Source organism: Peromyscus californicus, unplaced genomic scaffold (assembly GCF_007827085.1).
Source record: "Peromyscus californicus insignis strain IS unplaced genomic scaffold, ASM782708v3 Scaffold_24__1_contigs__length_46423439, whole genome shotgun sequence".
NCBI lineage: Eukaryota > Metazoa > Chordata > Mammalia > Rodentia > Cricetidae > Peromyscus > Peromyscus californicus.
Window position 1 is genome coordinate 11,630,944 of NW_026294535.1, and position 6,456 is coordinate 11,637,399.

A 6,456-nucleotide genomic window follows, 5' to 3' on the forward strand; every position below is an offset into this window, starting at 1 on the left:
AGGGGGGGAGAAAAGGAGGGAGGAAGAAGGGAGGGGGAGAGGGAGGGAGGGAGGGAGGGAGGGAGAGAGAGAGAGAGAGAGAGAGAGAGAGAGAGAGAGAGAGAGAGAGAGAGAGAGAGAGAAAGGTTCTCCCTCACAGGGAGAGAACAGTAATTAACCAGGTTTGTTTTCTAGTGCTATAAGCCAACACATATTTTTGGACATGCTAAATCTTACTTTCTTTCCTGCTTCAAAATATTGTCACAACGCTGAGCACCGTGGCACATTTGAATGAATATATCTGTCATCCCAGAACTAGAGACATGCAAAAAGGCTCACAAGTTTGAGATCAGCCTGGGCTACACAAGGAGACCCTACCGAAAAAGAGGGACAAAGAGAAAGATAGATTGGCATCTCACTGGATTATTGCTTCCTCATTTCCTATTATGTCTCAAAATTTTTCCAGACTTCTTTCTTCCTGTCCTTTTACGAACGATTTTATTATCTAATATTACAGCTTGGGTGCTTTTTTAGACCTTAAGAATACAGAGGAATGAGTATCTTGACTTCCCAAATCTCTGAATACCTCAGCATGTCCACCGCTGTCCAAAGGGGCATCCGAGAGGAACGCTGTAGGCTGAGGGTTTTTTCACTTGTACATAGGTCTATAGCCATGATTTATTCTCCTGAAGCATAAAAAAAGGGGGCAGAAAACATGTAAGGAAACTTGAGCTACAGAATATTATGCAAGCAGTGAAATGCATGTCATTTTCTAATTGCCTTGTGGCTTCAACACCTCTTCATAACGCCTTTGAAAAAGTTCAGCTCCGAAAGCACCTCTCTGCAATTGATTTCTTAATGTTACTAGGTTCCACACACTCACAGCCCACGCTCACTCAGTTGCTAAGTGCACTCACTGGATTGTCACAGTATGTTCCCGAGGCCCTGGAGTTCTCTCAAATATAAAAGATGTGTTTCTGATTGGAGACAAAGTCCTCGCCTTTCAAATACAATATTCTCTAAAAACAAAGAATCGGCACCCGTTCAATTTCCACCTCAGATGAAAAGCGATTTCCTAAAGCAAGCAGAAGCTTATGCGCCCAGAGATCCACGATATTATCTCACAACTTGGAACCCAAAGGTGACTTTATAGATTATTTTCATATTATTAGCTTTACCTCACTAGGGAGGAAAGTCAGAATAGGCCACTAGATGTTGCTTTCTTACAGGCACTGATAACTTCCACCAATGAGATAGATTACAAAGGTTCCCTAACCTCATAACATCAATGAAATTTTAGACAAATTTTAAGGCTGATATTTTAAGAAAGAAGAAGGAAGAAATGATAGCAAGAAACAAAAAACAGGTAGATTTCAGTGAGTGTATGTGCATAAATTCAGTTAATACTTCTTTTTTAAAATGCTTTTGTAGCTGGGCAGTGGCGGCACATACCTTTAGTCTAAGGATTTGGGAGGTAGAGGCAGGTGGATCTCTGTGAGTTCAAACCAGCCTGGCCTACAAAGAGAATTCCAAGACAATCAGGGCTGTCTCAAAAAACAAAAACAAAACAAAAAAACACCAATCAATCAATAAATAAAGTGTGTGTGTGTGTGTGTGTGTGTGTGTGTGTGTGTGTGTGTGTGTGTGTGTGTGTGCACATGAGCTGTGAAGGTGGGTGCCTGTGGAAGCCAGATTTCCTGAACCTGGAGTTACAGGAGTTTGTGAGCCACCTGATGTGAGTGTTGAGAACCAAACTCTGATTCTCACCAGGAGCCGGAAACACTCTTAGCCACTAAACCCAGCAAATAATTCTTGAATGGGACAAGTTAGTTATGCACAGCAACCCACAATCTCAAAAGTTTTGTAGAAAGAGTTTGATCATTCATTCACTCAGCATTTTTTTTTTTTTTTTTTTTTTTTTTTTTTTTTTTTTTTTTTTTTTTTTGCTTATTTGTTTTTTCGAGACAGGGTTTCTCTGTGTAGCTTTGGAGCCTGTCCTGGATCTCCCTCTGTAGCCCAGGCTGGCCTTGAACTCACAGAGATCAGCCTGGCTCTGCCTCCTGAGTGCCGGGATTAAAGGTATGCACCACCACCACCCGGCTGTGGGACATTTCTTAATTGCTGGTTGATATGGCACCCATAGTCTGTTTGGTGCCACTTCGGGAAGATGGCCGAGGATTGTTTAAGAAAGCAAACTGAGCAAGCCATGGAGAACAAGCCAGTTAGCAGGACTCCTCCACGGTCCCTGCCTCTGTTCCTGCTTGAGTTCCTGCCCTGACTTCTCTCAGTGATCAGCTGTGATCAGAACATGGAAGCCAAAGAAACTCTTTTGTCCCCAAGTTAATTTTGATCTTAGTGTTTATCACAGCAGTAGAAAAAGCTAACTAGGACACAGGAGTGTGGGAAAAGAAAGAGAGAAGGAAGGAAGAAAGGAAGAAAAAAAGCAAGCAAGCGAGGAAGAAAGAAAGCAAGGAAGGAAGGAAGGAAGAAAGAAAGAAAGAAAGAAAGAAAGAAAGAAAGAAGGAAAGAAGGAAAAGAAAGAAGGAAGAAAAGGAGGAAGGAAGGAAGGAAGAAAAAAGAAAAAGAAAAGAAGGAAGGAAGGAAAAAGGAAGAAGGAAGAAGGAAGAAAAAAGAAAAAGAAGGAAGGAAGGGCACAATTACCACCAACTGGAGAAAAGTTTTATCTGAAGGCGTCTTTTTATACTTAAAATAGGTGCAATGTTTGCCAAGAATTCTTACCAGAATATTCTCCTGTGTAAAACAGAGTTATAGATTCCAACTTTGTCTTATGAGGTTAAATATGACACTCCTTCCTTAAAAGTTTGGAAGGCTCCCAGAAAAATCACTCAGTGTGAGTGTCTTTTGGTACAGAAATATTTTTCTGCTTTTTTTTTTAAAATCAGTTACTGAATGATTCAAGTTTACAATTTCATGAAGTTTTTCACTCAATTTTTACTCCCTTCTCTAGAGAAGTATCAGTTTTATTTTTCCAAAGCTTATTTGAAAAGTTGTGCATAATATTCTCTTTTAACTTTATCTGTCACTTGCCTATCTATCTATCTATCTATCTATCTATCTATCTATCTATCTATCATCTATCCATCCGTCCATCCGTCCGTCCGTCCGTCCATCCATCCATCCATCCATCCATCCATCCATCCATCCATCCATCCATCCATCTATCTATCTATCTATCTATCTATCTGTCTGTCTGTCTATCTAGGTATATATGTATCTATCTGTATATCCATCTATCTCTTTCATCTATCTCTTCTCTGTCTCTCATCTATTATCTATCTATCTATCTATCTATCTATCTATCTATCTATCTATCTATGCATCTGAGAGAAGCTCTCTCTGGCTGGCACGGAACTCCCTATCTGCCTGAGGATGACTTGATCCTTCTGGTCTCCCTCCCTCTTCCTCCTGAGTGCTGGATAAAAGGCATATACCACTGTACCTGGCTCTTTATTGAGTTTTACCTTGTCTACCACTGAGCTACATCCTCAGCCTTTTTCCATTTTTGAAAGTTGTCTCCAAGCCTGTAAGTGGGTGCCCTAGCACGGGTTGAATACTGCCTATCTAAAGCACATCTTCTCCCTGACTAGACAGGCCAAAGATGATTCATTTGAATTAGTCACAAAAAAAATTAATAATAATTTAGCCTTTATCCCAAAAGTACAAAAGGTGTAGACATGTAGGTGACAGCATGCATTTTCTTTTTTCTTCTGGAATAAAATTTTGATTCATTGCTTTGAATTTTGCATTGCTTCATTTAAAAGGTGTGGAGGTCAAAGGAAAACATAGACTGCATTAGTTGATGTTTATCCTGTTGGCCTAAGTTTCTCCCTCGCACCTAGCTGGGTGTCTTGCACAGCCAAGTCTATGGATTATTCAATCCTGATGAGATCATGAACAGGCTTATTTACTTTCAGTGTGCCAGTCTGAAGTTTTCTACCATAATCATATGGGTTTCCCTCCCCCAATTCTGTGTTTCTAGGAGTTTTTGTTGCATATATATTTTAACTGCAGGAGGGCGGGGGACTGTCTTGAGACAGGGTTTCTCTGTGTGACTTTGACTATCTTGGAACTTGATCAGTAACCAGACTGGGGCCTAGAACGCAGAGATCTGCCTACCTCTGCCTCCTGAGTGCTGGGATTAAAGGCGTGTGCCACCACCATCTGGCTTAGTTTAATATTTTGATGCTATGTTGTTGAGATGATACCATCTGATGGATTTTTACTTCCTTTAACTGTGGGTTCTCTGTCGATGCTTTGTCATATACAATAGCACTAACACTTGCTGATGGATAAGAAGTCTCCGTATTTTTTTTTTTTTCCTGAAACAGGGTTTCTCTGTGTAGCATTGGAGCCCGTCCTGGATCTCACTTTGTACACCAGGCTGGACTTGAACTCACAAAGATGCGCCTGGCTCTGCTTCCCAAGTGCTGGGATTAAAGGTGTGCGCCACCACAGCCTGGCAAGAAGTCTCCATATTATTATTTGAGAGCTGACTGGCAGGACAGAGAAAGACTCATCACACGGGTCTATCTGAGATTTCTATCATATAGTAAGGCCCTGTCACAGAAAGCAAAACAAACCCAAAATAAGATTTGATTATTTGGGGAAACTGTGCCTGTGAATTATCTCTCCAGTTCAGTTTATCACTAGCTCATAAGTGTATCAGCCCATTCAACAATTCAATCCCCACAAGGTAACAGTACACGAACACTACTGTGAGAATATTAAATGTAATAGTTTCCCTTCTTTCTGTAATTGCTATTATCTGCCTTCTATTTGAATGTGTTTGAACCTAAAACATCAAAACCAAAGTGCAAATTTTATGATGATTTTTTCTGAGCAGTGGTCTTCTATTGAAGAGAGAAGAGGTCACTCTGAATTCACCATATGCAATTATCCACTCAACATAAAACATGGTGTTTCGGGCACACACCTTTAATCCAAGAGCACTCAGGAAGCAGAGGCAATTGAATCTCGGAGTTTCAGGCCAGTCTGGTCTATAGAGTGAGTTCCAGAACAGCCAGGGCTATACAGAGAGAGCCTGTCTCAAAAACAAAACAAAAAACCAACAACAAAAAACCCATGGGGCTAAGTCGAATGTGAGTTGATGCATGTAAATAGCTAGGCATGAAATGTATTATGTCCTTAGCTAGTACCGAGTGATAAATTAATTAATTTTCTTTCTTTCTTTCTTTCTTTTCTTTTCTTTCTTTCTTTCTTTCTTTCTTTCTTTATTTATTTATTTATTTATTTTTTGAGACAGAGTTTCTCTGTGTAACAGTCCTTACTGTCCTGGGACTCGATTTGTAGATCAGGCTGGCCTCAAACTCACAGAAATCCATCTGCCTCTGCCTCCCAAGTGCTGGGATTAAAGGTATGTGCCACCACCACCGCCTGACGATAAATTAATTTTCAACTAAGAAGAATTTAGATGAATAAGATACTTTAACTGAAGCAAAAATTATGTCATCCCATGAAATATATTGACATCAGTCTTTCAATGCACATGATCTAGCCTGATAGATCTGTTGCATAAAACAAGTGTTGAATTTGTTATATATAAAACAAATAACAAAATCTACTACATAGTCACCTCCCTAGGTGTCAAGGCTGTTCCATTACAGGAAAAAGAAAAAGAAAAATTTCTGAGACAAGGTCTCATACAGTCCAGGCCTTCAGCCCACTATGTATCTGAGGTGGCCTTGATACATATATATATTGACCTCACTATAGTGATGACCTTGATCTGATCTTCTTCTCTCACCACTCCCCAAGTGCTGGGATTATAGCCGTGTGCCACCACACCTGACTGTGAAATTCCAAACTAAAATGGACAATCATTGTGACCCTTCCCATGAGTACCTTTTGAAGTGGGTATTTTCATCCTGTGATGACGTCTTTTCTTTTACATGGATGTGCTTAAAGACTTCCAGCTTGGCAACAAATAGAATCATCAGGAATGATGTGGAAATAAGGAGTCAAATGGATGACAATATCTTCTTGTTGACGACAACTTTGAAAAAATTGTTTATGTATTTTATACACATGGGTATTTTGTGTGCACATATGTCTATGTTCTACATGGATGCCTGGTTGCCTGTGGAGGTCAGAAAAGGATGATGGATCCCCTGGAACTGGAGTTAAAGATGGCTGTGGGCCACTATTTGAGTGCTGAGAATTGAACCCAGGTCCCCTGGAAGAGCAGTCAGTGCTCTTAAACCCTAAAACATCTCTCCAGCCACAATTGTCAATGGATGACTTTTTTTTAAAGTTATTAATCACAGCATAATCCTGAAGACTAGAAAAAACTGCTTAGGCCATGAAATGTGAGCCTGGGTTATTTAACAGCCCAGATTTGAAGAGTAATACTCCAAGTTTTCAACAGGCTACCAGTTGTGTTCAGTGTACTGGTTCATGATACTCACATTGAGTACATTTTCTCATAAACGAATGTTC